The sequence below is a fragment of the Sapajus apella genome, unplaced genomic scaffold (assembly GCF_009761245.1).
Source record: "Sapajus apella isolate SASKATOON/1434 unplaced genomic scaffold, GSC_monkey_1.0 scaffold63, whole genome shotgun sequence".
Lineage (NCBI taxonomy): Eukaryota > Metazoa > Chordata > Mammalia > Primates > Cebidae > Sapajus > Sapajus apella.
Window position 1 is genome coordinate 8757750 of NW_022437003.1, and position 8804 is coordinate 8766553.

Here is an 8804-nt window from a genome sequence, read left to right on the forward strand (position 1 = left end):
GGATTCCACCATCTGCTTATGCTACTGAACGTCTGGAGCCAGTTTCAAGCCCCAGCTGGGTCTAACTCCAAAATAAGAGACTCTGAACACCCGGGGTGGGAACTATGTTGGATTGAGATGCCCAAGTTATCTGTGTCTGCTCTCTTTTTCTCTCAATTAGCTCTCATCTTTTAAAGATAGCATTAAAATTAACCAGCATAGTGAAAAAAAAAAAAAGGTCAGCTGTATGAATATAGAATTTAAAAATAGAAAACCTAACTAGGCGTAGAGTTGGCTAGCCCAGTGGGGTCCTAGCTGTTCAGACACACCTTAGCACCATGGATTTTCTCTGTCTTACATCCTAGGACTCAAGACTGAGCACTAGATCATAGTTGTGGGATGTGATGATCATTTGGCTGCAAAATCTTCCTTCTGATTGAGCACTAGGTCTGATCTGGATGGATCTGCGTTCCATTCTCAGCACTGCATGTACCATGGCAGAAACCCTGTGCCGGGTCTCCAGAGAAGGACAGCCTTCATCAGCTGCCACACCCTTCTCTTTGCCTCTCAACATTCATTTGTAAAAGCACTGAGGGAAGAACAATTGGTGACTGCCTAAAAACCTGCCGTTTTGCTTTCACACATTATTCAAGCTAATGGTTCACATAAGTAATGCTTCATCAAGCACAAGTATGTTAGAATGTGTCAAATGAGCTGAAATCTTTCCTTTGAAACATTAGGTTTGTGAAATTCAGGAGTAGTTGAATTTGATCCTGGCCTGCCATCAAAGCAGAACATCTCATTTTGGAAACTGGCTGTTTGAAGAGAAAAAGAAGGAATGAAGCAGGAATAGGCAGCACTCATGTTAAAAACTCTGGGAGATCTGAAATGGCATTGTTTTAATTACCGGGCAGTTAAAAAAATTTCTAGTTGAGAGTGGCTCTTAGGAGGTTACTGTTCATAGTGGAATACTTGGAAAAGACAGAAAAGTATAAGGCAAAAAATGAAGTACCTATAATTTTATCAGACATTTCTATTTGGTATTGATGTTTCACTGTTGTATTTTGCATATGATGGGCTCTAAATATTGATGTGTTATTATCAAATACTGCATGTTAATTTCCAGAAACATATTAAGAGAGCAAGCAAGATGTGGATGGAGAGTTCCAAATCTAAACCTGCTATTATGAATATTAGGAAAGTTACAACCAGAAAGAACAACAACCACACAAAACTAATTCCAACTATTACTGTGTCTCAGCTCTCTTCTTCTCTGGACTACTAAACTTTCTTACTTTTGTCTTCCTTCTCACTACTCAGATGCCCCGAAAAGTCACATTTTGTGATATGTTTACTTGTTTGGTGTGTGTCAAAGATGCCAAACAAGTATTGTGTCTTCATTGAGAGATGCTCTGAGCTGGGAGAAAATTTCCAACTTGGTACATTTTGTTTAACAACAATATATTTGATGCCTATCTCTTACTTATGGAAATGATTAATAGGCACGTGTTTTTTAGTTACTTATTAAGGGTAGCAATACATAGGTGCTGATCCACTCACAGCAGAGTTCACCATCATTCTCATTTTTGAATGAGGTTGTACTAATTGATGCTAGGGATGCAGCTGGGAGCCACAGAATAGAGAACAGACAACCAATCTGCCTGAGGCTCCGACTCAAGCCCCAACCTCAGTTGATGAGTTGACAGTTCTTTTCCAAGGTTAACATTAATAGATATGCATTTGAACTTGTCCATGATTTAGAAAATGCATTGAGATGTGAAATGTGTGAGAGTACAAAAAATTTCTGTCTTCCTAAATGAAATTAAAAACCAGATCTTCCAAGGTGAGAGATAAGAGGCAACCATTCCGTATACTTTGGGCAGCTGGACGTTTCACCATTCTCTAGAATTTAATCTCTTAGAGTTACTATTTAATACTAGTGCCTCTGCACTGGTCTTGTGGGGTGGGTGGGGAGGGTGGTTTCCGCTTGCTTTAAAACTCAGACCCCCTGTAATCCCAGCATTTTAGGAGGCCAAGGCGGGTGGATCACCTGAAGTCAGGAGTTCAAGACCAGCCTGGCCAACATGGTGAAACCCCATCTCTACTAAAAATACAAAAAATAGCCTGGCATGGTGGTGGGCCCCTGTAAGCTCAGCTACTTGGGAGGCTGAGCCAAGATAATTGCTTGAACCCGGGAGGTGGAGGTTGCAGTGAGCTGAGATCGTGCCACTAGATGTTAGCCTGGGTGACAGAGGGAGAATCTGTCTCAAAACACAAAAACAAAAAACTCAGACCCAAGTGAGGGCCTGAGGCCATTCCCACCTTCCTCTGTCCAGAGCTAAGACTAAGGAATTATCAAGGGCAACTACACAAAAATTAGGTAGGTCAGTGCGAGATTTGGTTTGCTCTCTGGGTTTCAAGATATCTATCTGCCCCAACTCTTAGTGGGCACCAGCTTTCCATCAGCCATGCAAAAGCACATGCTTGGACTCCTCTTCTCCAGCAAATCTGGACCCAAGGAAGAGCAGAATCCCTTGCTTTTGGCAATTTGAGAAATGTTCACAGCCTGTACCTAATCTTTGCTGTGTTCCTGAGCTTTGAGAACAGAAATGTCTGTTTTAGAGGAAAACATAGGTCTGAGGTCCAGACATCAGTGTAGGTAGGGAGGAACCCACCTCCTTCTCCTCACCCTGGAATGCCCATGGCTTCCCATGCAGTCTTGCCCATGAATTCTGAACCAGGTGAGAGAGGAGGGGAGGAGTGGAGAAACAGAGGAAAACAGTTGATAGAGGGTGCTAGATATGAATGATTTGAAACCTTTGTTTTCAAATCATTATCAAGTCATCACGATTTCGGAGAACACAGCAAGGACACAACACTGAAGAACTGAAGGAGGGTAAGATTTGCGTACCAAGTAACATAAACTATGCAAATGTCAGTAGCAGTAGAAAAGCGGGGCAGACATGGTGTAACTGAACTTTAACGAGAATGTGCCTTATCCTAAAACGCTCATAGTTTCTAAACTGTGTTGATCAAAAGCTGTCACTTTCACAGCCTACATTGCTGATTGATTTCACGTACCTTTTGTATATCTATAACATTGCTAACAGTTGCTGTTTTTTCTCTGGAAAGTTGGGGCTCCCTAAGGTGCCATCAATATTGGGAACAGCCATCTCCACTAAACTCACACAATGAATCTTGTTGATGCCTCTGTCCTTTACAGAAAGGCACGCTCAGGCCTGGGGGTGAAGAGAGGTGTCATTACACATGAATACCTATCAGCTAAACAGGAAAACAAAGCCAAGAAGGGGCAGAGGGCACAGGGGGAGGTGGGGAGGCATGATTTGCAATTTTGGATATACTGGCCATGGCAGGCTCATGAAGAAAGTTACAGAAGCAAGGCGATAAGCAGGCAATGGAGGGCCGGACGGAGTGCTGTGGGTGGGTATCTGTGCAAAAAACCTTCCCAAAAGAGGAAGTGTCCATGCAGGAGGGTTTGAAGCGTTCTGAGGTCAGCATGTCTGGGGCAGGGAGAAATGATCTTGGAGAAAAGAGGAAGTGATAGGCAGAATAACTGTCATCTGAATTATATCCATTGTCAAAAAACTACTGAGCCTACTGTCTTCATGTTTTGATGATGGAATAGAATATGCAAATAACTGAGAAATTGTCTGCATGAGAACCCCTTACATCTGAATCTACCTCCTTTTCAAAATAATGAAAGTTAAAATTCATGGTTATTTTTCTCTTTTCCGTTATATTTTACAATCTTTGTTCTCAGAATCTGACTACCAATGATAGATGTAAGGAAGACAAACACCAAATCTCTTGATCTTGGGGTCTAATTTAGATAGAAAGATGTATTACAAAATTATAATTGACTTTTCTGTAATAAATTATGTCAAATACATACTCACGAAATCAAGATTCTACCTGGGTGGATGTCACTATTCTTGTTATGACAAAGATATTTTGATTTTTCGTAGATTGTCCAAGGAAGGTCTTAGGATTGTGATAGATTAAAAGTAAGCATTGCTTACATTTCGAGGCACTTGGAAAAACTCGCCCTTTTTAAGCTCCAGTTTAGTCAATAAGAGGTCTTTCTCAGATTGTAGTTGTTTTTAACCAGCTTCAAATATATATTAAAAAAATCTCATCTAGCTGTGAAAATGTTTACTTGAAAAACGGCAAGCCAAAAATGGTATATATATGCAAAGTATAAAAAGAGATAACGAGGCAAAAATACTTAGAAAAGAAAAGCCATATTCAAATGTACAGTGGAAAAATGATACGATTCCTTTAAATTGCTTGCCTATGTTACCTGCCTTTGTCATCCATTTGGTGTCCTGCTGTGTAAATCAGTTTTCTTCTTTTTTTTTTTCTGAGACAGGCTGGAGTGCAGTGGTGCAATCTCGGCTCACTGCAACCTCCCCTTCCTGGGTTCAAATGATTCTCCTGCCTCAGCCTCCCGAATAGCTGGGACTACAGGCACGTGCCACCACACTCGGCTATTTTTTTTTTTTTGTATTTTTAGTAGAGATGGGGTTTCACTGTGTTAGCTAGGATGCTCTCGATCTCCTGACCTTACGATCTGCCCACCTCAGCCTCCCAAAGTGCTGGGATTACAGGCATGAGCACCACACCTAGCCATAAATCAATTTTCTTAGGAGACAATTCTTGCTAGCAGATGACTGATGGGATGTGCTGCTCCAGGTGATGTTCATAATGTAAGGCCAATTAGATTGTTCCTATTATAACTGAAAAATTATATTTTGCCATTAGAATTTTAGAGTATGTCATGAAAATGAAAACACATATTATCAATAATTGGAAACTATCCTATGTATTTATAGTGGTGCCTTGCAATATTTGTGTGATTTTTTTTTTTTTTCTTTTTGAGTCAGGGTCTTGCTCTGTCATCCAGGCTGGAGTGCTGTAGGGCAAACATGGCTCACTGCAACCTCCACCTTCCAGGCTCAAGGAATACTCCCACCTCTCAGCCTCCCAAGTAGCTCGGACTACAGGTGTGTGCCGCCACACCTGGCTAATTTTTATAGTTTTTGTAGAGACAGGGTTTTGCCATGTTGCCCAGGCTGGTCTTGAACACCTGAGCTCACGAGCTCCACCTGCCTAGGCCTCCCAAAATGCTAGCATTATAGGAGTGAGCCACTGCACCTAACCATCTTAAGCTTTTTTTTTTTTAAAACAATTAAAGGCTTTTATTATTTATATTTTTATCTGAAAGAATTTGGACTTCAGAAAATAATAGTACACTTTTCATATAGTTTCATATGAGTCCTCAGATGTTAACATTTTATCATATTACTGTGCTATTATCTAATATCTGGACCTTATTCATATTTTACCAATTGTTCCATTATTGTCTTTTTTTTTTTTTTGAGACAGAGTCTTGCTCTGTCACCCAGGCTGGAGTGCAATGGTGTGATCTCAGCTCACCGCAACCTCTGCCTCCCGGGTTCAAGAGATTCTCTTGCCTCAGCCTCCCGAGTAGCTGGGATTACAGTCGTGTACCACCACACCTGACTAACTTTTGTATTTTTAGTAGAGATGGGGGTTTCGCCACATTGGCCAGGCTGGTCTCGAACTCCTGACCTCATGATCCACCCGCCTTGACCTCTCAAACTGCTGGGATTACAGGCGTAAGCCACCCTGCCCAGCCTTCCATTAATGTCTTTTATAGTAAAAGAAAATCTCCTGGATTATGTGTTGCTTTCAGCTGTCAGGCTCTTTATCCTCCCTTCATCTGTAACAGTTCGTCAGTCTTTTCTTTCTCTTTGATGACACTGGCATTTTGAAGAGTACAAGATCTTGTATGATATCCCTTGGCTTGCGAATAATCATTTTTAAGGTAAAAGCAAAGATAGCAGAATGTAACACATGCATTGAAAAGTTGAGCAAAAGGTTTATTAAAAGCCAGACCTCCTCTTTGATGTCCCTCACATACTCTTGCTGTTTTCTAGGCAAGATCTAAATTAGTGGTGATATAAGAGACTTTCGGACCTGGAATCTTATTTGAAGGTCATAAGGACAGGAGGTTAGAGACCTGTACCTTCAATTGCTGTGCTACTCTTTTCCCCCATCAAATTCCAATTAGACAGGTTGCAAGTCAGCTTCGTTAAGAGCTGGCCATTTCTCCTTGGCCTTTGCTTCACATTGCAGGTGTCTCAAAGCTATGCAAGCCTTCAGTAGATGCTGTCCCCAAAAGAAATAAACTACAAAAGGAGCTCACTATTCCATCCCTCATCCACTGGGACTGTTTGTTTCCTCTGGTGTCAACAACCTTTCTACCTTCTCCAATAATGAGAGTGTGGTCAGGTGAGGACGTTGCCTTGCTGCCCCTCAGCTCTCCCGTTTGTGTTATGTTGGCAGCTCTGCTGCCAGACTATTGTGGTAAAGGAAAATGAAGTGTCACATTGACTCAATGGCAGGAAAAATATGGAAGCATCACATAAGCGAGTCCCGTGTAGATGTTTTCAAATACTTCAGCCATAAGGGAGTGGGCGCCTACTTCAAAGCACTGTCAGCTTTTGTCCCCGTATTTTAGCCAAGAGCAAGCAGGCCTCTGAGGGATCAGCAGCTGGGGGCTCAACAACCTCCCCCACTCACCAAAAATCATCTACGAAAAGAACGGAGAGCAGACAGAACCTGCCCGAGGTGCTGATGGAGCTGGCAGAGGCTCTAGGCTCATGTCTTATCCCTGCTCTCCCTCATTGCTTCACCATTGATTGAAGTTTTAACAACCAGCAGAATATTATTACAAGAACATTAAATGCACACCAAATTTATACTAAAAATAAGGCAGAAGGAAATACACTCATGTTAGCCGTGATTGTTTTGGTTGGTAGGCGTTTACAAAAAGAAATTTTTGTTGTTGTTTGAGACAAGAGTTTCACTCTGTCTCCCAGGCTGGAGTGCAGTGGAAGCGATCTCGGCTCACTGCAGCCTCCGCTTCCCGGGTTCAAGCGATTCCGCCACCTCAGCCTCCCGAGTAGCTGGGACTACAGGCGCGCACCACCACTCCCCGCTAATTTTTTTTTTTTTTTGTATTTTACTAGAGACAGGGTTTCACCATGTTGGCCAGGGTGGTCGCGATTTCCTGATCTCGTGATCCGCCCACCTCGGCCTCCCAAAGTGCCGGGATTACAGGCGTGAACCACTGCGCCCAGCCACAAGAAGAAATTTTAAAGAAAAAAACTATCTGGGCCAGGCGCGGTGGCTCATGCCTGTAATCCCAGCACTTAGGGAGGCCGAGGTGTGCGGATCACGAGGTCAGGAGATAGAGATCGAGACAATCCTAGCTAACATGGTGAAACCCTGTCTCTACTAAAAATAGAAAAAAAAATGGCCAGGCTTGGTGGCATGAACCTGCAGTCCCAGCTACTCGGGGAAGCTGAGGCAGGGGAATCAGTTGAACCTGGGAGGTGGAGGTTGCAGTGTGCGGAGATCACACCACTGCACTCCAGCCTGGGCAACAGAGTGAGACTCTGTATAAAAAAAAAAAAAAGAAAGAAAGAAAGAAAGAAAGAAAGAAGGAAGGAAGGAAAGAACTATCTGACTTAATTTTAGAACTTTATTTTGATGAGTGGCCATGGCTTTTCTTAACTAAAAAGAATATCTAAAAATATTCAAGTGTGGCGGCTTTTTAGAATTAGTTAAAATATTAATAATTTAAAATAACCAAGAAAATTAAACTTTGATATGAACCTCCAATATGAATAGACAGAAACTCCATTAGTTGCACTTCAAAGGATAAATATTAATATTATTCCACCTACTTTGTCAATTCAAGATACTAATTAACTGTTCAGGTTATTTCCCCAAATGTTGTTTAGCAGGTATTTTTATTTGGACAAGTAGGTTACTGGAAAGATATTAGGAAGTTCTGCCTGTCTTTAAATTCTACTAAATTCATGCTTCTTATTTTTTTAAAACACTATACTCTCTAATTACCTGAAATACTTTGAACCTTGCTAATTATAATAATACCACCTCAATGTCCCAGGACGAATAGAAGGCAGAACGCTCCTCAAGGCTCTTGTGAAGTAACACGTAGTTTCAGGTACAAAGGAAGGAATGTGTTTAACTTGGGTAACAAGCTGTATCATGCCACTGAGATTTTCATACAGAAGGATGCGTACATATTGTTTTTTAAATAAACCAAGTATATATGTTAATATGACAATGTTTCAAATATTTTGAGAGAGAAGTGAAACAGTGCTTTCTCTGAAAGCTTGTGAACTAAATAATCCATAGATCATTTGTATTCAGCCTCCAAGATTTCCCATTCCATTGCAAGAATTGCAAGATCATCCTACAAGTTCTCATTCCAAGTTCCTTTTTTTTTTTTTTTGAGATGGAGTCTCGCTCTGTCGCCCAGGTTGAGTGCAATGACATGATCTCTGCTCACTGCAACCTCTGCCTCTCAGGTTCAAGCAATTGTCCTGACTCAGCCTCCTGAGTAGCTGGGATTACAGGCATGCACTACCACACCCAGCTAAATTTTTTGTATTTTTAGTGGAGACGGAGTTTCACCATATTGGCCAGGCTGGTCTTGAACTCCTGACCTTGTGATCCGTCTGCCTCGGCCTCCCAGAGTGCTGGGATTACAGGTGTGAGCCACTGCGCCCGGCCTCAAAGTTCTTTATGCAACATCCACATAGGCAACATGCATATGTGATCGGTGAATGTTGCCAAAACCTTCGGCTTCATAGGCCAGAAAAGTGCACTTGTGTGGATTTTAATGCTGATCTTGCAAGTCTTATGAAAGCCAAGTCGCAACCAGAGACTCAATTTTCTCAGTTGTA